Source organism: Lissotriton vulgaris, chromosome 7 (genome assembly GCF_964263255.1).
Source record: "Lissotriton vulgaris chromosome 7, aLisVul1.2, whole genome shotgun sequence".
In the NCBI taxonomy this organism is placed as follows: Eukaryota; Metazoa; Chordata; class Amphibia; order Caudata; family Salamandridae; genus Lissotriton; species Lissotriton vulgaris.
In genome coordinates, this window is record NC_141695.1 from 985,543,424 (window position 1) to 985,569,919 (window position 26,496).

Genomic DNA, 26,496 nt, shown 5'->3' on the forward strand with positions numbered 1-26,496 from the left:
TGCAGTTTACAAATTTCAACTTTGCATTTATTTATGCAATGATTTACTTGCGTAGTTTTTTCAACATATTGAGTCTCATATATTCAACAGCATTATGTAATTGTAGATTCATTACATTTCGAGTGCTCTCAGTGAAGGGAAGGAAAGGGAAGTGTGAGAGTTGTGAGGGACTGGGTAAAGGTGGTGTGACTGTTTGAGAACATCGCGTCATAATCAAAAAACGCCTTTACAATCAAAGTAGTATGAGAGTTCTAAAGTTACATCACACATAGGTTAAAACAATTCTTTTCTTTGAGTCCTATGGTGTGTCAGGTTGGCGTAGTCTACGTTTCGACCCCATGTACGCTAAAGGGTTATTCATGCCTCATGTTGGGGTCTTCGTCAGGACAGTGAAATAGAGAGCCTATAAGATAATGCAAAGGCTATGATTAGATCACTGTCTGGTGAACTGTCTTTAAATCAGAGAAAAGATCAGGGATTACATACATCAAAGGACAGTAGACATCTGTGCCATCCTTGAATGGGCCTGTGTGCGCTCCCGGAAGTTCTGGAATACATAATGTAAAGAAAAAAGTCTCAGGGGACTGGACTTGGCTCGGGCGCCAAGGTCTATTAATTAAAAAGAACTGTGGAAGACTTACTTGGACAGAGTTCCTCATTGGAGAATGGACATCACCGTGTCAGGTGTGGTTTCAAAAAATCATTCCTTGGGTTCAATGCGCAGCGTGCGCCGTTCTGGGGAATAAATAAGATTGGGCAACTTGGTTATGAAAGAGTATTACATACTGGTTGATGGCTACAACTAATGTGAGATCAAAAATAATTAGTAAATGTAAACGGGTGTACCGATATTTAAATTGGTAATCCACGGGACTGAGAGATGTGTTCCACTCCCGTTGGTTGTGATAACAGTTAAAGCATGGGGATAAGGATCGAGTATATCAATAATGGGATCAGGTTATCCATATTTGTGTGGCGTTATCGGGGCCTGCCTAGCATGCAGGAATAGCATAATTGTTCTTACCTCTTCGGCATGCAACCGCCGCCGTCGGTGCTCGCAGCTACCTCGATGCATCTGCGGATGCTCGCGGTGCCGCCGCTGGATACTGATGGTAAAAGGAGGCTCGCCTGTTCTGGGCCAATCACGGCCGACTGGTGCAGAACGCCCTGTCACCGCGCAGTGCGTGAGCAAGGGAGCGTCTGCAAAGGTGCCAAATGGGGTCATAAGGCAGCGAGGGATTGGGTTAAAAGAGTAGTTACTTTTGAAAAGGAGATGTTGGTCGATTCAAAGCAAGAATGAAGCAATGTTTGCATCGAGATTGCACTATAGCTTGGCAAGGATGGCGAAATGCGCTAAGGTAATGGCACATGGAGCAGTCTTTCCATATGAGGCAGAGATTCACATGTGTAACGCTAAATGATACAATGCATAGTTTGGGAAAAATATACATACTTAGTAGGAATCACGGTTAAAACACCTTGATTACATTGCAAGGTATACATTATAATACAATAATAATATTAGTATCAGACAGCTTGTATAGTGTATTAAGCCACAAAACATAGAGCATAAAGTGTGGTTAACTCCCAATGGTTAGCATGACACTTGGGGAACATAATAATAACCCTGTACGTTGTAGTTGCAGGTATAGAACATCTTTTGGGACTAAGGCAATAAAGGAACTAAGGCAATTGTTATTAATTGTTATTAATTGTTAACCTTGTGTTATGAGTGCTCAGGTCTAATGGATAAGTCTGAGGGACATAACCACATTTTATGCTCTATGTTTTGTGCTAGGATTTGTAGGATTCTGGTTTCACCACTTGCAGCTGAACTGTGGGTGAATATGTCTGTGCACTCCCAATCACATGACACAGCTAAATAGGCATGATCAGAAAATAATTACTGTGAAACAGTATGCTGCAACCACTGTGCTACATGTGTGAAACCAATGATGGGTAAATTATTGCTCCTATTGACACTAGGAGAGCTTCCTCGTTGAGCCCCTCCACGTTCCAGACATGTCCAGAACCCATTGTAAGTCAAGGGAATGTGTAGGCCTTAACACACATACTGGATTAATGTGAAGCAGGGGTAACCATCCCAGAACCAGAATGGCAGATACCCTCCGCTTGGGCAGAGTCCTTCCACTCCATCCTCTCCTGTTCCCGGACACTCCCCCCTCCTCTCAGGAGCACTCTCTCTGTTTCTGTACAACGGGGTGGGCACGGTATGTCTCAGTGATCAACAATCCTTCACGACAATCTAGAGACTTCTATCTCCAACTTTGAAGGTGGTAGGAAAACAAACATATCAAAGAGTCACAGTAGAACCTGAAAATCAAGCACAACTGCACGGATTTGTCATGAAATGGACTGCAAGTAGGAAAAGAAACATAGCAAACACACCTTCTTTGCATTTACACTGGCAGTGTTGACTAATGGGTAGCCTTCAGGTCTCCAGCTGAGCATGTTCTCCTTTTCTTTTGTAAGGTGGAGAAAACTCAATTTTTTTCTGACACATAATACATCAAGGGTCAGATATCCTAACATTTTGAGTCAGGATTGCACTACTTTTGTGGTTTGTCCATGTGACAAAATGCTAGTATTTATTTAAAAATCCACGTAAATGACGATTTGCACCCCTTGCATGGATTTGGGAAAAAAATGTACTGCATTACAGTAGCTTGTGCTGCGTTGCATTTAATTTCATTCTGGGAGGCATTGCACGGGTGGGACATTGGCGTTCCAATGCATCTTCCCATGGATTTCAAGCAATCTCAAATTTGCAGAGGTTTGAAAAACCTGGGGTTGCGTGATATCGCTACGCCTCCCAAAGGATGGCATAACAATGAGAACACTCTTTTTACTCCTTGTTATTTCCTCTTTGTCTATGTGCAGCGCATAAGAAAGAGGAAAGTGCCTCGAGAGATTGTTTGATGCAGGAAGGTATCTCTTCCTTCACAAAAACATTTTGCTTTGTAACGCAGGCACCCTTGCACCATGACACAAAAGTGCCTGCGGTGTCGCTAGGCTGTCTGAAATGTGCGAGTGCTATGAAAGAGCAGAAGTGCATATGGCTGAGATACCCGCCACCCCCTCTCGACACAATCCCCAAGGATGGGAAACCGGAAACGGTTCTGAACTTTTGGAAGACGGGAGGGAGTGACCCTCCCGGCCGTATTTATTAAAATATGAAGCAAAATCAAAACATTAAAATAACAGTTTCATATTATGTACAATTTCATTTCCACATCACGATGTTTGGCTAACCTTAACATATTTCTAATACAAAGGTTCTCCTAGCCGAACTAACATCCTACAAAACATTTAACTTGAAATTGTACATCCTAACTTTTAAGGGCCAACGGCAAGGTCGCAACCGGTGTCAGATCCCTAAACCAGAAATACCTCCCCCACTTGTGAGGGGGACCGCACAGAGGCGTACCTCAAGTGCATCTACCAATTTCCCTTGACTTGACGGGGGCCCCAATGAACTCGACGCCATTTAAAGGTCGTCCGAGGACTCGTGTGAGGTGTCTAGAAGGTAGCGTAAACCCCCTCCCCACCCCACACAACTTACCACATCTGCCGTCGCAGGTGTCCTGGCCCCGGGAAATTCCCCAGGAGGGGCCCGTAGCCCCTCCTATCCAGGAAGGGGCCTTGACCGCCTTTCCTTTCCTTCCGGCGGCCCATCCTTAGAAGGGACCGCCTCCCCGTTGAGGGGCCAATGGCCACCTCCCCCGAGCGCTCCCATCCGTAATGGGTGACGCCCCCCCATAGGGATCTTCCAATTACTGCTCACCGATCATGACCTTACCGCCCGACCAAAATAAATACGACAATTTAACTAAAACTACTAATTACAAAACAACCCTAACTATTTCACGTATGATTACCGATCAACACTAGTGCAAAAATCACTTTATTGGAAAAACATACTGTAAATGACCATTCTTTATTGCATACTCAAAATAACACGACAATCATCACAACCTGTAAGAAATAGAGTTACCACATCAAAACTTTATTTAAAACAACTGGCTGTCCTCAGGGGCTGGTGGGTGGGTCAAAATTGGCTCTTCGTTCCGTCTCGAGCTCACGTGCAGCGGGGAGGTGCAGCTTCAGAGCACAGGAACAAGAGGATGCTTTCTTGGCTTGTTGCTCCTTTTATCCGTCCTCGGGCGGGCGTAAACCCGCCTCCGCCTGCCTCCCTGGGCGTGGCCGGCCGCGTCAGTGTCTAGGACAACCCACTCCAGGGCGGGAAAAAGGCGCGCCCCGGCTACGCCGCTTCGGGCATACCAGCCGAGACTCGCCTCCCGCCCAAGATGGCCTCCCGGGGGGATCGAGGTACTCCACCATATGTTCGGGGGGACCGAATGGTCGCCCCTTTCCATATGGCTGAGATACCCGCCACCCCCTCTCGACACAATCCCCAAGGATGGGAAACCGGAAACGGTTCTGAACTTTTGGAAGACGGGAGGGAGTGACCCTCCCGGCCGTATTTATTAAAATATGAAACAAAATCAAAACATTAAAATAACAGTTTCATATTATGTACAATTTCATTTCCACATCACGATGTTTGGCTAACCTTAACATATTTCTAATACAAAGGTTCTCCTAGCCGAACTAACATCCTACAAAACATTTAACTTGAAATTGTACATCCTAACTTTTAAGGGCCAACGGCAAAGTCGCAACCGGTGTCAGATCCCTAAACCAGAAATACCTCCCCCACTTGTGAGGGGCGACCGCACAGAGGCGTACCTCAAGTGCATCTACCAATTTCCCTTGACTTGACGGGGGCCCCAATGAACTCGACGCCATTTAAAGGTCGTCCGAGGACTCGTGTGAGGTGTCTAGAAGGTAGCGTAAACCCCCTCCCCACCCCACACAACTTACCACATCTGCCGTCGCAGGTGTCCTGGCCCCGGGAAATTCCCCAGGAGGGGCCCGTAGCCCCTCCTATCCAGGAAGGGGCCTTGACCGCCTTTCCTTTCCTTCCGGCGGCCCATCCTTAGAAGGGACCGCCTCCCCGTTGAGGGGCCAATGGCCACCTCCCCCGAGCGCTCCCATCCGTAATGGGTGACGCCCCCCCATAGGGATCTTCCAATTACTGCTCACCGATCATGACCTTACCGCCACAGGCCGGATAGTTGACCGGCTATCCGGACCCCCCACAACAACTCCTGCCTAAAGGTCATGTTTTAAACTCTTTAGCCAAGCTATGAGGTCCCCTATGAGTAACTCATTCCCCACCCGGGACAAATGGACCCCATCACCCAGGTACATACTGTCCCCCTGAATACAACCATGTGGAATAGAATGCAGTGTACTTGAACGAAACAATCTACCCAATTTATTATTTACTTTCTTCACTGAGTGATTCAGAGCAGAAACCGAATTCGCCCCCCGCCACACTTTCCGTGGAATCATATGGGACCATGCAATTGTGCACCCTGGAACTCTTCTCGCCAACCAACTTACAGTGGAGAGCATTGCCTCGAGAAGAAGTCGTCTACCAGTGGCCACCAGATCGTTGCCCCCAAGATGGACTATGATTATAGACGGCGGTGACCTTGTCCGCCCTAACAAACCCTTGAAAAAGGATTGAAACTGGTCAATACAGAGCCCGCCCCTTCCGTAGAAGGTCACCCTGTACCCGTATTCCCCAGCCATGTGAATCATGTCACCTGCTTTGAATACGTCCGCGGCACGCCTCACGTATGAGTGGCCCACGACCCACACCACTTTTCCCGCAGCCGGTGATGTCTGACCGCTGGTTCCCAGGTGTCGGGTCGACTGCACAGTCCGCCCCGCCTCGTGAGCTTGCGAAACTGTAAACCAAACAAAAACAAGAAGCGTGAGTACATCATTACAGCTTCACAACATGTGCAACCGCACATACCTTTTGTAACAATTCGAGGACCAACGCCCCAGACGTTTCACTTTTTCCACACTCAGACCCCTGGCTGTAGCCTCAGTAGCAGCCCCTATCCGAAAGGAATGGGTCCCGAACTCGCCGGGGTTCAAGGCTGCGGCCGAAATTGACATCGCAAGCACCCGCTGGAACTGAAACCTCGTCAGTGGGGTGGCGTCAGCGTGTCTCAACAAGGTTCCCCCCCATGATGCCACCCTCTGCGCCAAATATTCCTCTACGCAAACAACAGGGCACATGGGAGACCCGGGAATCTTATGTATGATTATGCAGTCCCCAATCGCACCCTGATCGGTCTTGGACCTGACAAACGAGACAGTCATCGTCTCCCCCTTAACCTGCATGTGCTCTCGGCACAGTCCCCCCACCGTATCCTGCTTGTTCTTCGCCACCAGTTCGCTTACCCGCATAGCCCCATGGAATGCTAGCGCAAAAGCGGCTCGGAATAACACTGTTTCATACCGGGATGAACATGTCGCAGGGAGTACAGAAAACAACAGGGCCAACCTATCCAGGCCTATCGGGTGTCTCTGATCTACTCTGCGACCCTCCAGACGTTGCCACCCATGTAGCGCTTTCTGTACCACGAAAGACGCTGTCGGGTCCCGGATCCCATGAGCCCTTGCCATAAAGGAAATGGCGGCCCGATGCCTCGGGGCCGTAGCTACTGATTTGCCTGCCCGATGTAGAGACAGCAAAATTTTACGACAAGCTCTTCCTGGCCCCAAAGCTCCCCCCTAGCAGAACCCAAAAAGGACCAATAGGAACGAAACGCCCCTTCATATGCTTTCCTTGTCCTGGGTGCTAAACTCTCTCCCACGAGGTTTTGTAGTTCGGGGCACCGAGAGACCAGAGAGCTTCGGGAAAGGGTGCCGCCACCCGGTCCGCTGTGGGCAGAAAACCCCAGAAGGCCTGCATACGGAAACGAGAAAGTGCATCAGCCGCTTGATTCAACACCCCCGGGACATGTCGCGCCCTAAAGAGCACATTCAACTGCATACACAATAACACAATTTCCTTAAGCAGTCTCAGAATCCATTTGCAACGTGCTGCCTGACTATTGATACACTCAACCACGGTCATGTTATCAGACCAGAACACCACAGAGTGATCCCGGAACCCCTCAGGCCATGTTTTCAGGGCCACCAAAATTGGGAAGAGTTCGAGAAAAGCGATGTTGCTCGTCAGCCCGCACTCGTGCCACCATGACGACCATTGCGTACCGAATATGGCGCCAAAACCTATACTCCCCGCCGAGTCTGTCCACAGCCCCAGCTCCTCTGAGGACACCGCCGGTTTGTTCCAGACAATTCGACCATTGAAATCCGCCAAGAATGCCAGCCAAATGCGCATGTCCTGGCGAATCTCTGCCGAGAGCCTCGTGCGGTGGTGTCCCTCCTTCAGGCCGACCATGGCTTGTGCAATCGAGCGGGAAAAGGGGCGGGCCATTGGCATTACTCTGAGGGCAAAATTCAACTGGCCCACTGTTTGTTGCAATTGATGCAGGTTTACCTTAGACACTCGAATACATGTTTCAAGGGAAGCCCTGAATTTTAACACTTTTTCTTTGGGTAACCGAAAACAACCTTCCTCTGAGTCGAGCTCGATCCCCAGAAACTCGAGTGAAGTCGAGGGGCCAACGGTCTTACCTGGTGCCAATGGCACACCAAAATGCTTCATTAAGGCACAAAATTCGTTTAAAGCCTGTCCACATTCCGGGTCCCCGGCTGCCCCCAGGAACAGAAAGTCATCGAGACAATGCATAACATGCTGAAAACCCGTCCTTCTTGTGAATACCCATTGTAGAAAACAACTGAACTTTTCAAAGTAAGCACAAGATATAGAGCATCCCATTGGCATACATCTATCCATATAATAGCGGCCCTGAAACGTGAAACCAAGAAGACGCTGATCGTCTGGGTGTACCAGGAGCAACCGGAACGCTGACTCGATGTCTGATTTTGCCATCAGCGCCCCGGGCCCCAGGCGATTCAACATGGCGACGGCCTCATCGAAAGATGCGTACCGCACCGAACACACTTCCGGGTCTATCGCATCATTCACGGAAAGACCTCGTGGGGCTGACAAGTTATGTATTAGCCTAAACTCACCCGGGTCCTTCTTGGGGACCACCCCTAATGGGGAACAAACAAAATTAGGGACTGGTGGAAGATCGAATGGACCGGCAACCCGCCCTCGAGTCACCTCTTTCCCAATCTTTACCCGTACCACTGCCGTATGCTGCAAGACCGACAGTTGGTTCTTACAACTTGCTTCACCCCGAAAATCCCCCACTGGGATGCGGAAACCATATGAAAACCCGTCTCGCAACACCCCAGCGGAGACATGGTCCGGGTATTTGTTGAGCCAAGGAATCATTGCCATGGTATCAATCGGGGTAGGTAAAGGCGCCCCTCGGACTATTTCAGACCTGTTTGGCGCTTCCCCTACCACCGTTATCACCCGTTTTGGCTCTGCACATGGTCTCAGGATGGGAGGATTGTCCACACCCCCCACATTCATGTCTAAACTTGCATGACCCTTGGGGCCTTGTACATTTTCCCCTGTTAAAATTCCAACAAATCCCCCTTTTACCTGCGTTGCCACTCGACTTCGAGTGGTGCTCGTTACCTGTACCCGTCCGAAAGGGTGTCCCAGAGGATTGGCGGGAAGACTCACCCCCGTTACTCCCCGACAATGGTACTTTTAACATGCCTGAATTCTCCATTTTTTGCCAAGAAATGGAATCATAACAATCCCATGTTAGAGCTGGGTCGTGCTCCTTAGCCTTCCTAAAAAGATTGTCATAACAAAACCACTGATTTCCCTCGTATGCTAGAGAATACTCCATGATACGTGTCTGGTAAATAGGCAACTCCGTCAACAATTCAGGCCTTCGCTCACCCATAATGGAGGTAAAAATGCCAAACGCTCTGCCCCAAGTACCTATGTTTTCGTCGACCTTAAAGGCGGCCATTTTTGCGCGCCAAACACTCGGATGCATAAGCTCTTTTTGGCCCTTCACATGCTCCATCTCGTAATAGTCAGTAAGCAAAGAAAACATATTCACATACTTATCGGCCCAAATCTTTTCCTTAATTTCAAGTGGAACATGCTGGGCCACTTTCTCCCTTCGTGAGGGTACAGACCCCTCCCCCGCAATCGGCAGTAGCCGCTTACCTGCACTAGGTGCTGTACTTGCCGCCGAACTCGCGCCTGCTGCAATCTCAGCCACCGGAACCTGTGGGGGAACAGAAGATGGTGCCTTCGCAGCCTCTCTAGATTCCCGTAGTTGTCTCATTACTGCCCTGGCGTCGTCAGCCGTGGTGCCCTCACCATCTTTTCCCAACCACGCTGCCAGTTGTGCCGCCAACTCGGGAGGCATATCCTCTCCGTTCACGGGGGTGACTACCACGGGGATTGGACGCCCCTCCTTCGGAACCGGGGTAGGCTCCACTATCGGTGTATCGGGAACCGGGGCTTCCCCCCCAGGTGCCCCCCTCCTGGACCTCTTGCCTCTCCCGCTAGGGACTACTCCCGGCAATGCTGGTCCGACGATTCGCTTCGGTCGTCCCTCCCCATTCTTTACCGCCATCTGCTTCTTCAAATCGGCTACTTCCTTTATGAGCATGCGGAGCATCTGATCGGTCCCGACCCGCTTTCCGACCTTCTTGCCCGGCATTCTTGAACGAAGATATCTGTAAAACAAAGACAAAAATTACAACGCTCAAAATTGGCTCTTCGTTCCGTCTCGAGCTCACGTGCAGCGGGGAGGTGCAGCTTCAGAGCACAGGAACAAGAGGATGCTTTCTTGGCTTGTTGCTCCTTTTATCCGTCCTCGGGCGGGCGTAAACCCGCCTCCGCCTGCCTCCCTGGGCGTGGCCGGCCGCGTCAGTGTCTAGGACAACCCACTCCAGGGCGGGAAAAAGGCGCGCCCCGGCTACGCCGCTTCGGGCATACCAGCCGAGACTCGCCTCCCGCCCAAGATGGCCTCCCGGGGGGATCGAGGTACTCCACCATACGTTCGGGGGGACCGAATGGTCGCCCCTTTCCACTATATCTTGGGAGTATCTCTAACATTCACGCAATGCAAGCACAGCAAGTTGCTTTGACACACTGTGTTGAATGAAAGGTTAGTAAATCTGGACCCACATTTTCATGAACATTATACATTGTACCAAGTATGCTTTGGTGGCCAGCTACTTGAAAATTATATGCAATATATGACATAGGTCAAACGTTTCTGAGGTCTCTTGAGACACTTTCAGATAATGTGCTTGTTAGGGCTAAGTGATGCAGGTACATTAAAAGTTATTAGTGGAGCAACATCAATATAGGACTGTCTATAGGGGGTGTGTTAAGCTTATCAAGTTTGTGGCACTGAATTACCAATTTTATGAAATGGTATTGCCCAATGAGACACGTTTGTCATCTATTTTTTGAGAGTTGGTTATCATTTTTTTTTAATTTTGAGACCCATTGACAGTGAAAAATGTCCTAGGGCCTCATTTATGAAAAGTGACGCATCGCTGCGTGAAAACAGCAATGCGTCACTTTTCACTGCGCTCTCCCTGCGACATGATTGATGCGTCATATTTATAATATGACGCATCATGTCGCAAGGAGTTACAGATACGTCAGTATTTCTGACGTATCTGTAGGCGCAAAAGTGACGCATTGCTGGAGTGTGTCACAAAAGTGACGCAACTCCAGCAATGCGTCCTTTCACATGGGGAAAGCCCCATGTGAAAGGGCTTGCGTCAGTCTTACGCCTGCTGTGAGGCAGGCGCAAGATTTTGATGCAACAACATCCTAAAAGTGACGCAGTGAAATCTCATAGATTTCACTGCGTCACTATTGCGAGGCTTTTTGCGGGTGAACGCCCCCTCTGCATACATTATACCTGACGCAGGTATAATGTAGCGCAGGGGTTTACAAAGTGACGCATCTGCTTAGATGCGTCACTTTGTAAATAGTGCGCATCAGGAGGCATGTTTTACGCCGCCGATGCGTCACAAAAAGTGACGCATCGGAAGCGCAAAACTCACGCAAGGCCTCATAAATGAGGCCCCTAGGGGCAGATTTATGAAGGGCTTGCGCCACGTTTACGCCGCCGTTGCGTGACGCAACGGCACGGAAACGTGGCGCATCCCTGCGCCCTATTTACAACGTGACGCATCTAGGAGATGCGTCACGTTGTACAGCACTGCGCCATGAGGAGGCGTTCCTGCGCAGGGGGGGCGTTCCTTGCGCAGGAACGCCTCCTGAAAGTGGCTGAGTGAAATCTATGAGATTTCACTCAGTCACTTTCAGGGCAATGCTGCGTCAAAACCCTGCGCCTGCTTGAAGCAGGCGTAAGGCTTGAGGCAGCATTGAAAGAATAGGCCCCCCCAGAGCATTGATGGAGCTGCGTCGCGCTTGCGACGCAACTCTAGCAATGCGTCACATTTCCGGCACAGATGCGTCACACATCTGTGCCGTTTTTGCACCATGGTGCGCCGCGTCATAAATGCGGCGCACCATGGGTGGCGTAGCTGTGGCGCCCTGTGGCGCATGTTAACTGGCGCATCCCTCGGGATGCGCCAGTTAACATAAATCTGCCCCCTAGTGTTTATCTGTCTCCAAAGCAGTGAGCTGTTTGTTGATTTCTTAAAAATACTAACCTCGTGTCTATTCACTATAAAATCCTCCACCTCGTGGTCCAGAATACTAAAAACAAGAAACATGCTTTTTAATAACATGGAAAATGGAAAAATACGGAAATAAACATGTCTAATGCATCAGAGAGTTATAGGAAGACGTTGATAATCATTTTACCAGTGTAGATATGTCACTTTTTTTAAATTCACCGGGTTATAGTCATTGTTGGTTTATGCAATGCTCCATCTCAGGGTACCAATTTAGGTTTAGAATTAGCATCTATTATCTCTCAGTTTTTCTTCAAAATAAAGACAAACAATTTATTTTAACCTCCAGGGGCTTCAGAGATTTGCATGGGGCAGTTATATAAAGAGTTCATATTCATTGGAGACCTAATTTAGTTTTGTATCCAAAACTGTTACTTTTGCAGCTTTTCATTCTTTCCTCTTAGGAGCACAGTTTTCTGAATTCCCGTTAACATGTTTACGGGCAGCTGGGAAATCATCCCCGAGTAAGAATATATTTTTTTCGACAGAAACTGCTTTTTCTCTCAGGTGGATAGGTTTGATTCATCTCCCATCACTGTACAGCTGTTCTGGGAAAAGAAACTGCAAAACTTTACACCTCGATATTTCTCAAATCACAAAGAGCAGTTGGCACATGAAGGCTAACATTGAGAAATTCGTGTTAAAATGTTACTTCTGAGTATATTTAAATAATACGCATTTCTTACAGCATGCAATGTTGGTGTTTGGTTTCCGTCTGTTTTTTTTTAAATAAAATGCTCCTCAGCATTTCTCAGAGATATAAAAATAGGAGTTATAAAAATAGTTTTATTTAATATCTGTTTTTTTTTTTAAATGAACGTTATTTGTTTTGGGTGATATCGCATAAACAGTGTAATGAAGTGACTTTCAGCATAGTACACTATGCCATTTTTCACTTCGCAGTCGCTTCCAGCATAGATATAAAAACTCTTTTTTAGGTCTCGGCTAAAGACGCGCGGAAGCGCGTCTCCGCCGAGATCTTTTGTCAGGGACTGTGCTTCCCAGGAGACAGCTTCGGCCACGCGCATTGCCTCTTCAAGGAGGTGATTTCCGCTGGCCACGCGCTCGCGAACGCGCTCAGCTGCTGTCTCCTGGGAAGCAGCAACACCACACACGCATGCGCATACACACACACAAGCACCCATGCACGCACGCACATACATACATACAGAGACACCCCCCCCCTCACACATACACACACACACGCGCGCGCGCACACACACACACACAAGTGCACCGAGGCCCCCCTCCCTCGCCGTCATCGTCGCACACATACATACACACACACACGAGCATACACACACACACACACACGTGCACCAAGCCCCCCTCCCAGCCTTTTGGAACTTACCTGGCCAATGTCGGGGACTCTGCCCAACCTCCTGCTGGCGCGGCCCCGGGACTCTACACGGCTCACAGGAGCCCCGGGCCGCGAGACGCATCGACTCCGCCTGCCTCCTCTTCCGGTCTGGACGTGGCCCCGCCCCCGTCACAGGCGACCGTGCCTGACTTCCGGGGCGGCCGCGGCGGGCTTCCAGGGGGGCATTTTTTTACCATATGTCTGGGTGAGAGTTTGAGCCTGTGCATTATTAACTCAGTCACTGGATGCAGTATGGTGCATTATTGATTAGTTTTACCTTTCTTATTGATTGAGTATTTTTGGTCAAAAGTGCATGTTATCTTTGTGTTTGGTTTTAGCTCTGACGTGAAGAAGGGCACAGTGACCCGAATGGCATTCTTCACTTTCGATCACGCAAATGTACTGGAAAACCAATGGGAAGATGAATGGCATTTGTTAAAATGAGCACGACATGAATAAACATGCCACGTGAATGGCAATCATCGAGGTAGTCTACATGTATTCACAAGCAGCTGTTAAATGACTGTTGAGTTCTTTTCAACCGAGATAGAAAGATGGTGCACACAAGCAGCTGTTTGCATAATCACAGGGTGACAGTGCACCGCGCTATTTATCTCTGGCTCATTTTTCAGAAAGGTACAAAGAAAGTCTTCCATCATCTAAAGGAGCATTTGTCCCTCTTGCAAAACATCTGGAGCAGCCGATCCATGTTACACTGTAATGTCCTCAAAAGAATGTCATATCTATGTTTTATAAGGATTGAAAGCACACGCTTCTGTCGTCTGGAGGGAACCTCCCATAAGATAGCATGGGATTCTGGCCTGACAAGCCTCATCTCTCGGTCATCATCTGAAGGTGACACAGTAATGCCTGGACCAAACCCATATCTGTTGAAAGAACTCGTGCTCTCAGCAATGGTGTTTTAAAGATGACACTGAACACTGTACACTGTACACTCAGTGCAGAGTAGTGAGTGCAGAGTAGTGAGTGCAGAGTAGTGAGTGCAGAGTAGTGAGTAGTGAGTGCAGAGTAGTGAGTAGTGAGTGCAGAGAGTAGTGAGTGCAGAGTAGTGAGTGCAGAGTAGTGAGTAGTGAGTGCAGAGTAGTGAGTAGTGAGTGCAGAGTAGTGAGTAGTGAGTGTAGAGTAGTGAGTAGTGAGTGCAGAGTAGTGAGTGCAGAGTAGTGAGTGCAGAGTAGTGAGTGCAGAGTAGTGAGTAGTGAGTGCACAGTAGTGAGTAGTGAGTGCACAGTAGTGAGTAGTGAGTGCAGAATAGTGAGTAGTGAGTGCAGAATAGTGAGTAGTGAGTGCAGAGTAGTGAGTGCAGAGTAGTGAGTGCAGAGTAGTGAGTAGTGAGTGCAGAATAGTGAGTAGTGAGTGCAGAGTAGTGAGTGCAGAGTAGTGAGTGCAGAGTAGTGAGTAGTGAGTGCAGAGTAGTGAGTAGTGAGTGCAGAGTAGTGAGTAGTGAGTGCAGAGTAGTGAGTGCAGAGTAGTGAGTGCACAGTAGTGAGTGCACAGTAGTGAGTAGTAAGTGCAGAGTAGTGAGTGCAGAGTAGTGAGTGCGCAGTAGTGAGTAGTGAGTGCAGAGTAGTGAGTGCACAGTAGTGAGTGCAGAGTAGTGAGTGCAGAGTAGTGAGGAGTGAGTGCAGAGTAGTGAGTGCAGAGTAGTGAGTGCAGAGTAGTGAGTGCACAGTAGTGAGTAGTGAGTGCAGAGTAGTGAGTGCAGAGTAGTGAGTAGTGAGTGCAGAGTAGTGAGTGCAGAGTAGTGAGTAGTGAGTGCAGAGTAGTGAGTGCAGAGTAGTGAGTAGTGAGTGCACAGTAGTGAGTGCACAGTAGTGAGTAGTGAGTGCAGAGTGAGTGCAGAGTAGTGAGTGCAGAGTAGTGAGTAGTGAGTGCAGAGTAGTGAGTAGTGAGTGCACAGTAGTGAGTAGTGAGTGCACAGTAGTGAGTAGTGAGTGCAGAGTAGTGAGTGCACAGTAGTGAGTAGTGAGTGCAGAGTAGTGAGTGCAGAGTAGTGAGTGCAGAGTAGTGAGTGCAGAGTAGTGAGTGCACAGTAGTGAGTGCACAGTAGTGAGTGCGGAGTAGTGAGTGCACAGTAGTGAGTATTGAATGCAGAGTAGTGAGTGCAGAGTAGTGAGTAGTGAGTGCAGAGTAGTGAGTGCAGAGTAGTGAGTAGTGAGTGCAGAGTAGTGAGTGCAGAGTAGTGAGTGAAGAGTAGTGAGTGCAGAGTAGTGAGTGCAGAGTAGTCAGTAGTGAGTGCAGAGTAGTGAGTGCAGAGTAGTGAGTGCACAGTAGTGAGTGCACAGTAGTGAGTGCACAGTAGTGAGTAGTGAGTGCAGAGTAGTGAGTAGTGAGTGCAGAGTAGTGAGTAGTGAGTGCAGAGTAGTGAGTGCAGAGTAGTGAGTGCAGAGTAGTGAGTAGTGAGTGCAGAGTAGTGAGTGCAGAGTAGTGAGTGCAGAGTAGTGAGTAGTGAGTGCAGAGTAGTGAGTGCAGAGTAGTGAGTGCAGAGTAGTGAGTAGTGAGTACACAGTAGTGAGTAGTGAGTGCACAGTAGTGAGTAGTGAGTGCAGAGTAGTGAGTAGTGAGTGCACAGTAGTGAGTAGTGAGTGCAGAGTAGTGAGTAGTGAGTGCAGAATGAGTGCAGAGTAGTGAGTGCAGAGTGAGTGCAGAGTAGTGAGTAGTGAGTGCAGAGTAGTGAGTAGTGAGTGCACAGTAGTGAGTAGTGAGTGCAGAGTAGTGAGTAGTGAGTGCAGAGTAGTGAGTAGCGAGTGCAGAGTAGTGAGTAGTGAGTGCAGAGTAGTGAGTGCAGAAAAGTGAGTGCAGAGTAGTGAGTAGTGAGTGCAGAGTAGTGAGTGCAGAGTAGTGTGTGCAGAGTAGTGAGTGCAGAGTAGTGAGTGCAGAGTAGTGAGTAGTGTGTGCAGAGTAGTGAGTAGTGAGTGCAGAGTAGTGAGTAGTGAGTGCAGAGTAGTGAGTGCAGAGTAGTGAGTGCAGAGTAGTGAGTGCAGAGTAGTGAGTGCAGAGTAGTGAGTGCAGAGCAGTGAGTGCAGGTGCAGAGTGGTGTGTGCTGTTGAGTGCAGAGTGCTGTGTATTGGCAATGTAAATGACAATGCCATTTATTTATGATTTAAAGAAAAAAAAAGAAATGTCATGAGCAATGCCAATAGCTCTACCTTTAATGATGCCGAGACCATTGCATTGCAAATGCTTGTTTCAAATGCAGTACAAATGTGTAGCATACTATACGTATCAAAACTCGGTAAAGTGAATAGAAACTTGAAGAAATTGCATTACAGGATCTGCTTACAAACATAAGGTGAGCATTGACATAGAATGACATAAGGACAGTTATAATCGGGAAACAATAATGACTCAAACCAGTCAGCTGTCCATAAACCGCCCCAAGAAACTAATAATTAAACTCCCGCCCCCACTCTGTGCTTAGTACCTGTTCCTGGTTTTAGATAAGACCACGATAAGTGGAATGTGGATGCCACCGACGCAACCCCCGGTAGCCCAGGGTGTCCCCAGCTCGCACTTCAGCAATGGTAGGGTGCACTCAACACATCACATGGTCTCATCTCCGGAATAGACCGGTCTCTGTTGTTCCTCCAACTCAAACAACAGGGTTGACTAAGGCCTCAAGTCATCTAATAACGTATTATCCCTTAGGACATGGCTCATGCGCACCTCCAGAGATCTAACAGGACCCAAACCCTGAATGTAGTGATCACTGTTCTCTTAGAACTAACCGTTCTAAAGTATTTTTTTAAACATTTTTACGTGTGTAATCCAAACTTAATGAAATCCAATAAATAAAGACATATCCATTTTGTACTTTCTTAATAAAATTGTTATTGTTTAACAAATCATGTTAAACACACCATGCAATCTGCTGTGTTCCTATGAATAACAATATAGATGCATATAAAGTAAAGTGATATTTGACAATCAGAACAAAAAAAAATATACAATTATATACAAGTATTACAATCTTTGCAAAAACAAGTTGTGTCATGCCATTAACATGCAGCCCGATGCATTTCGGAACTCTGCGGTCCCTTACTTAGGGGCATGTCTGTACTTAGGCAAGACATCTGCTCCTATTCAATATTCGTGTTGTGCTGAAAAGCACTCAATGAGTGATATAGCAGAGAGAACCTCCTTTCTCTGATACCGGTAACCCTTTAACGTGGGGTATTGCGGTCATTTGCTGAATGCGGTGTTAAGAAAAGCAGTACATGCTTTATGTGCGTACCTCTTCCACAACTGTCCACTCAGAAATGTCCTTCAATCATGCTGCATATGTAGTGGGAATCGGGCAGTGCCATCCAATCACTATACAGTTCTTTGCCAATACTCAGCCCAGGAGGACAAACTTTCTACTCAGTTCTTTCTTTGTAGAGGAAGGAAGCAGGCCCAGTAATACCTGACGGATCTTCAGTGGCACTGCCCAGCAAGGGATCTATTCAGATTTTCCAATGTTTCCTGCCAGTAAAGGGACAGAGAGTAGCAAGAACATACTGTATGCATGATTTCTGCTGACAAGGCCCTGTAGTGTGTACAGCAGGCAGGTCGGTGGGGTTTATAGCATGAAGGGTTTGCGGAGTAAGGCATGTTTGGTGTATAAAGTTATACTGCTGCAGCTTGAATCGTGCATTGGAGCTAACTGTTCGCACTTCCTCGTGAACTTTTACCCATTCCCTAGCCATTAAGTGTTCCCTTTTTATTTCCTCCCACTTGGTCTGCATGTTAAGCGTCTGTGGTGGTAGATCATTGCAGGGCACCCTGAAGATATTCAGGGTAGAGGTCCCCTAAAGTATCATTGACTCTATCCCTCCATCTCTGCACCGCCATTGAGTTGACGATGTGCAGAAAGGGTTGCACAACTCATAGTGGCATTTCCAGGACATATGGTGTGCACTGAATCACCCTCCTGACCACTTCCTCTCAGACACCAGACACCAGCCACTGGACAAATAATATAGTGTAAGGGGGGGAGGACTTGTGAGCCACTCATTAGCAGGACTGGAAGGGATCTTCCCTGATGAGTTCCTTGTAGGAGCTGCTTTTCCCAGTTGTCCTCTGGATCAAGCCACGTTGTAGGTGTGCCACCATGCAATAGACTCCAGATGTGAAACTTCAAGACCCATCTGACCCCCATCTCCTTTGCAGTGTGGCTAACTTGACATGTCTGCATTTGTTTCCCCAGAAGAGATCCACTATAGGAATATCCAAGGTGCATAAATAGTGTAAGGGATCGCTTATAGGGGCATATAGGCAATATGGTAAGGAGATAATTTTTACAATGACTATACTGCCGATGAGGGACAGAGGTAAGTCCCTCCAGAATTGGATGGAAGTCCGTCACCCCTCCCCTACTCTCCCTGTGTGTGTGACTCAAAAACCCAAATACCACACATCATCAGTCATCCAGTGTAACCCTACCCCAGGAAGCTCCTCCATTGGAACCCCTGCCAGTCTCCCCAATGGAAAAACCAATACATTTCTCCAGGTTAAAGTGGAGTCCGGAGAGCTCTACAAACTTACTCAAGATATTCAGTGGAAGAGGTGCTGAGACAGTTGGTTCTTCCAAATATACCAGGGCATCGTCAGTATAAAGAACGACAACATCACTGGTTGTCCCCAGTGGTATACCACATGGACTCATCATCCATCTCAGAATTTCCACCATAGCAAGGGCAAGAGGGAGGGGCAAGAGGGGACATCCCTGCCTGGTACCTCTACTCAACTGAAAGGGCTCAGAGACTACACCACCTGAATGAACCCTGGAATAAGGGTCAGAGTAAAAAAGAAAGTCCTATTGGAAAAATATAGGGCCTAAGCCCATCTTGCACAGCACTTGCCTTAGGCAGGCCCAGTTTAGGGTGTTGAATGCCTGCTCAATGTCTAATAAATCCAGAGCATAGGCATCATCGAGGAGCAGGGAGGCATAATAGTTTGAGCTAAATTTCATAAATTGTGAAGGGTGTTTTCCTCAGGATGAAACCTGACATGTTTGTATGAATTAAACCTGCCAACTATGGGAGTAGGTGCGCCACTAGCACACTGCTAAGGAGTTTCATATCAATATTCAATAGTGAAATATGTCAACATGCCAAGGCAACTGTCGAGTCTCTACCTGGCTTCGGCACATAACAACAGATGTTTTGCACGAGGTGACTGGCTAGGTCCTGGTATGCAGGGCCTCTTCGTACACCTCTAGGAGCTTGTCAGGCTACAATGACAGTATATTTGTGATAAAATTCTAAGGGTAGACTATCGCTGCCTGGATTTTTCACTAATTAAAGGTGACAGATCGTGGTATGTATCTGTTCTCTAGAGGTGGACCATCAAGGGATTTTCGATCCTCAAGGGCACCACCTGGTAGCTCTATATTTGCTAGGAATGCCTGCAGTCTATCGGAGGAGGGGTGCATCCTTTTACCATATATATTATGTATATCAGAATGAAAGACACCATTAAAAGCCCTTTGTGTACAGACCAGGGTTCCTGCGTCGTTGGAGAGTGTCAGGATGGGAGACCTGGGGACCTCCTGTTGGACCGACCAGACCAGCAACACACCAGTTTTATCACCTTCAATATGGATTCCCTGATGATAGGCAGTGTAAGTGTGTTTTTCCTAGCAGCACCCTATCCATGTGGCAAAGTGGCCTAACTGTGCTCGCTGCTGCAGAGAGTGATCCAGCACTACCACTGGGATGCCAGCCACATGGACTCATGCCCCTACTCAGTAAGTCTAGGCAACTTGCGGCTCAGATGGGAGTTGAATTATTGTTGGCTGAGCCATGGTCCGCCCTCTTCCCCATGGATTCTTCTCCTGAGTTTTGGAACACCTCCGTCCATGCAGACCACCATCTTCTCCATCAGACAGTCATCCTCCAGGCTCTTCCAGTGACCCCACTTTAGTCAGAAACATGCCAATTTGCGCTGTGTATTATGTTGACTTGGGCCCTTGTCAGAAGAGCAATCCTCTGTGTCTAGCCAGTCACTAGCATCTCCCAGAGTGAAGAAGAGCAAGGCCTTTCCCTCATGCTGTATCCTCAATTTTATTGGAAACATCAACTCTGCTTCATGTTGAGGTCCAGGAACGTCCTCTTGGCTGAAAGAAAGATTTCTCGATGTTCCTGCACTCTTTTTATATAGTCAGCGAATAGAGAGATAGGAAGCCCTTCAAACAGCAGCGGACCTGGTGTGCGAGTGCTTTTCAAGATGGCGTAGTGGTCGTGGAAGTTAAACAAATGAGCAAGGATTGCTCTAGGAAGGGCCTCAGCAGAGGGGTCGGGGCCCTAAGTGCCCATTCCATTGTAAAAACTTTGAGAGTCTCTTGGGCATAAGGACCAAAGTGATCCAGTCCTCCAGAAATAGTTTTTTCTGGGAACCCCACAAACCTCAGATTGTTTCTGTGGGAGCCCCCCTCAGAATCCTTAATTTGATCATCCAGGCAGTAGGTCAATTTCTGTAGATTGATGACCGTGTCACAAAGAGTGTGGACCTCTTGATGCAGGGAGTCCACATTCTGCTTGCCTACCTTTCATAGGTCAGTGCACAACAAATTAAGGTCAATGACAACAGAGTCAATTTTATGAATCATCTTGTTCTGTGAGCTTTGGACTGCTGCTAGTAGGTCCGAAAATGGCAGAAATGCTCTCACCACTCCACCACTGTCTCTGTAGTGCCAGGCATGGGCCAACCTGGAGTCTGCCCCTACGGAGGTACAAAAGGGGGTGGTGATGGACGGAGCATCTCAATTGTTGTTTTTGCATTTGTCACCTACGGAGGTACAGGCTGAATATAGTTGATGATTGTATTCTGCTGGGCAGGTTTGTTTCCCTGGTCTTTAAATATTTTGAGGATATGCCACTCACCAGCCAGATAGGGAAAAGCATGGGCTGCTGTAAAGAGACCACAGCAGCCACCCCAAGCCCTCGCCCAGCAGGGGTGTTTCTGAGACTGGGTCCAGTGGTCCCCTGCACACCACCACTGTCAAAAACAGTTTCCAGAGTCTTCCGGGGAACTAGAGACAGTGAACTCAATCTCGGACCTGAGGGTCCAGACCCCGATCACCACCGTCATCACAGGAGTGCAGACTTGTCTCCATGGCCCAGTCTGGCTGGATCCCAGTGATCAGCAGACCACCGTAGGTTGTTACCTTTGGGCAAATGAGGGCCAGAAGCAGCAAATATTTCCCTGCAGGGGGGATCTCAAGCACCTGTCGAAGCTTATCCAGGCAGTGCTTATGGCTGATATTACTGTCTCCCCATTTGAGTGCAGCAAGAGGCCCGGGAGCACACCGTCAGGTGGTAGGCAATGCCAGACAAAGGAGACCCAGGGAGAGCAGCCCACTGTATCCACACCACTTGTCCGGTGCCACCGACCCAGCTGAGCCTGGGCTCTGCACTGACCTGCTGATTCAGTCCAGGGATGGGGCCTTGCAGCATGCAAGCCAGCATGTCACCCACCAGATCTAGATGCGGACAATCACATGTCTCGGAGCCCATCGCAGCCTATGACTCCTGTACTGTCATTCCAATCACCTATGGGGGGGCACAGGTTTCACTTCAGACTGCCGATAGCAGTCGCAGGAAGTTATCCGCAGGCAGGGATCGATTGAGCACAGGCCATCAGTAGAGGTGAGCCCGCCTCACTCTGATTGCCCGCTTCTGTCCCTGACCCTGCAGCTATACAGCAGGGGAGCCCACTGCTACAACATGGCCTCATTCACCATCACTGCTGCTCGGGTTCTGCCGAAGCAGACCAGGCAATAATAGGTAGAGTTCCTCCACAACTTTATGAGTATGAGAATAGTGATGAATACAGGCCTCAACAAGGCCTGCGAGTGCGAAAAGTGTTCGCTCTTCTGTACGCAAAGTCCTCAGACTAAATAAGAAATTGGCACGGAAACTGGAAATACAAAACCATAGTTTAATAAACCTTTAAAGGTGGTACTACAGCCCACACAACACTCTACAGTATTGTACAAGGTAGCACAAAGAACTTGGACATGCGGTCCCCTTTTATAAACAAAGAAGGGGCTCATAAGGGGGCGGTTACAACTCAGAGAGCATGATTTACAGCCATATATGGACATTTCTCAAACATGATCGATACATGGTGGAGTTAACGGTTCATGGAACCCCTCGAATGCACATTCCAATCCCCTCTAAGCAAGAACAGATGTTACACGTACTGGGCATGCGCTAAACAAGCTGGAACTATTTATAGCCTGTTGCTGGGAAAACTCCAGGGGTGACAATCAGCGAGGTAGGACTTGACTCGTGGCGAGCACATGGCGGAATGTAGCCTACAAGATGGACGCTGGAAAACAAGATGGAGTCCGGCCGTACTTCCAAGTATGAGCGGGAAAACTACACTGAAGACACAATAACTTGTCTTCAGCGAATGCTTAACATTATCGCTGTTTTATTTACAACAGACGACCCTTTCAGCATTTGCTGAAGACATTCGGTTTTCTTGGATAATCTAAATACTCATCGTTTATATCGATGCTCATCATATCCGCTATCTCTCTAGTTATAGTTTTCTTATGGGCAGCATCCGCAACAGCTTGTTTATTAGGCACACAAAGTGAAACACACAATGAGCATATCATAGGGCTACATTGAATGCATGCACAGCAGGTGAATAATACAGCAACAATTATACATAGTCCAGTGAGGACCTTCCAACCCCATGTAGAAATCAAGGTCCAGAACCACCCAGAGAAAGTCCAAGACCCATTTTCTTGATTTACATCAGCTGCAATTTTGTGTAATTTGTTAATGGCTTTATACACAGAAGGAGTATGTGAGGGATGAACACACAGCAGCTACTTCCGATAATTCTACAAGCTCCACCCCTATCTGCTAACATAATGTCGAGAACCATTCGGTTCTGCAACGCAACAATCCTAGTAATTTGTAGCTCTTCAGTAAGGTTCCCCAGAGCTGCAGCAGTTTGATTAGTAACAGCTTCCACTACTCTCGTCAATCACCGTATCTTTCTGCTATTCAGAGCTGCTCCCACAAAGAAAAACAGTCCTAAATTGAAATCTATGTATTGTTGCAGACTAGTGTCCGTCTGATCAACATCATCTATGGATAAAGTCCGTTTGAATCTGTTCACAGTTACATTATTCAGTAATTTCAAGTCTTTGTGATATGAGGCAGGTGCCAAGAATACAGGTGGCAATAAGAACAATACATAACATACTCCAGACCAACCGGCTGGTAATCGATAATAGACCTTATTCCCACATACAAAATAGGTGTTATGTGAAGCAAGGAAAGTACTGTTATTCAGGCCATCAATGTTCAATACAACAATACAATCACTAACACCTACAGGAATGTGGCCTACACTCTGTACACATAAATCAGCTTGTGCTTGGGCCACTGAAATCACAAACTTCTCTTGTCCAGCAGTGTCTCTAGTGATCGTGAAGACATAAGGGGTCGATTCATTGTCCGGTCGATATTCTTCCCACTCCCATATAGTTCCGTTGTCTTGTGGATAGCCATCTTTATCTTGATGACATTCCTTGTTCAATTTGAAAATCAGTCGTCCTACGGTAGGCTTCCTTGTAGCAAAAAGCAAAGTGTACCACGCTCTACAAGAGCCATTGTGAGAAAAGGGAAGTGGTATGAACGGTGTTCCCCCTTTCTTTTGATGTGCTAGCATCATCCCACATATCCAGCAGTCTATGGCATTTGTAGCAACGTGGGTATGATGCAACATCTGAATGAAGGTGTTATTCAAATATGACTGTCGATGTTTCAATTCTTGATATGGGAGTGTATAGAAAAAGTGCTCATTCGGGACTGGAGTAGAAACAATATACAGTTCACAGGCAGGAGCTTTCTCCTCAACAAACCACATGACTGTAGCAATGACTGCTATAACGAAAATTAACTCTACAGAACCAAAAATCTTCTTTTTATCCATTTTGAACAAATGTACATAGTATCTTCCTGAAACTAAAGTGTTGTCAGAACTCTGACCCCTGAGGTAGCCATTGTTTTCTTCACCATCGGGCCAAGATGGGTGTCACTACTCTAATGCATGGCTGATCCCCCCCTTGCCTCATTGGCTCTCCGTTTCACAAACTTAGGGGGAGATCACAGGACACTTACCTTGCCACGCCGCCTTGCAGCAGGAGAAGCCGCCACCGCCGACAGTCACCTTGCCACAGAGTTCCGCGCCGCCGCTCCGGGAACCACAACACCCGGCAGGCCTCACGGCGGCGCGTTGGGTGACGCGCACAGACAGTGCAGACAGCGCCGAGGGCGCCATAAAGCAGGGCGAACCCCGGCAGAGCGGGGGAGACCACAGAACACTTACCTTGCCATGCCGCCTTGCAGCAGGAGAAGCCGCCACCGCCGAGAGTCACCTTGCCACAGAGTTCTGCGCCGCCGCTCCGGGAACCACAACACCCGGCAGGCCTCGCAGCGGCGCGTTGGGTGACGCGCACAGACAGCGCAGACAGCGCGGAGGGTGCCATAAAGCAGGGCAAACCCCGGCAGAGCGGGGGAGACCACAGGACACTTACCTTGCCACGCCGCCTTGCAGCAGGAGAAGCCGCCACCGCCGAGAGTCACCTTGCTACAGAGTTCCGCGCCGCTGCTCCGGGAACCACAACACCCGGCAGGCCTCGCGGCGGCGCGTTGGGTGACGCGCACAGACAGCGCAGACAGCGCCGAGGGCGCCATAAAGCAAGGCAAACCCCGGCAGAGCGGGGAGACCACAGGACACTTACCTTGCCACGCCGCCTTGCAGCAGGAGAAGCCGCCACCGCCGAGAGTCACCTTGCCACAGAGTTCCACGCCGCCGCTCCGGGAACCACAACACCCGGCAGGCCTCGCGGCGGCGCGTTGGGTGACGCGCACAGACAGCGCAGACAGCGCAGAGGGCGCCATAAAGCAGGGCAAACCCCCGCGTCGCGGGACGCCCGGGGCTAAGCCCGGGCAAAGGGCGGGCCCTCCATGGCCCTCATCGGCAGGAGGAGGCAGAGGCAGGGCCAGAAATGCTGCAGGAAACATTTCCGTGATCTATCCCCCAAGTAAGACTTGCTGTCGCAAGACTCTATTAACTGTTCTTTTTGTTTACACAACATTAGGTTTGTTTTTACTCCCAATTATGCCTAAAAACTTGATGAAGTCCCGCTAAACACTATTGACAATTACCTTGTTCAGACTGTTAAGAAGATAAATATGCAGAGGAGGGAGTCTTTGGGGTTGAGTCAATCCCCTGACTTACGATGTTTGTCCCCTTCTACATCTGTATCTATCTTGATTGATGACACCCAGCTGCAAGAAGCTCACAGTGTGGTCACTACTACTGATACTACTTCCCAAGGAATTCCTGGTACACCGGATAACGTAGCCCCGGCCTCTGAGGGACCTAATGCTGAGGCTGAGGGCGACACAGATATTGACATTGAATTTGAACAAGAGAAACAGACTTGTGTTTCTGCGGATGAGCAGTCTCCTATAGGGCACGCCGCCAGGCCAAAACGACTATGCACTAAGAATCCACCAAAGCGGGGTGGGTTACGCTCAGGGACAAGACGGAAGAGGGCTACTACCCCAAAATCCAAACAAGCGAACAGTGTTGAGGATAAACCAAATTACACTTTTGAGGAGGCTTTTTTTGAAAAAATCGCAGATTTCCTCGAGATAAAAATCAACACTATTATCAAACCTCTAATATCCAAAATTGATAAATTGCAAGCAGAGGTTAAGAAGCTGGGTGGACTTCATAATTTGGTTGCAGGTGGTGTTGAAAATATAACTACAATAGTTACATATCTGAGTAATAACACTGGGGGAAATGTTGTTGGAGGCGATGTGGGCGACGGAGAGGGAAACCAACTGCCCAGGGAGAACTCATCACCACATCTACCAACTTTGACTGCTATCAATGAGGGTCCTATATTAGTCAATATTCCAACAGACTCAATCCCTTCGGTCAATATCCCCCCAGCACAAGCACAAGCTCATTCAACGGACCCCCTGCAATTCATAGTTGAAGCCACACCTGTGGTTTTAGTCCTCGCAAACGTCCCCCCGCTGGAAGGGGGAACAGTGGAAAGCCCCACTTCTCTTTGCAGCAAAGCCCTACATTGGCTAACTAGTAACATGCGGCTAGCACCAGGGGGAAAGCATCATCTGGCAAGCGTAATCAAGTCAGCAACCAGGGTTCCCTGGCTGGGCAATCGGCCGAAAAAGTTTAAAGGGGACTGTGTGGCAGTGAGCTTCTCAAATCAAGACGTTCTTCTGAATATTCTTGCAAACATATTCCCTCCCCAACGCAGACGGGGTACTGTGGTTCACTTAACTTTAAAATTCTTTTATGGGGAACAGCAGAATGTTACTTATCCAAGGACCCCTGCCCTAGGGTGGGATAACAACTGGGACTTGAACTTCAGATGGGGACAAGATTCAAGGCATAACGTAGCAGCTCATCATCATCAACCATTACTGTTTAATCCAGTT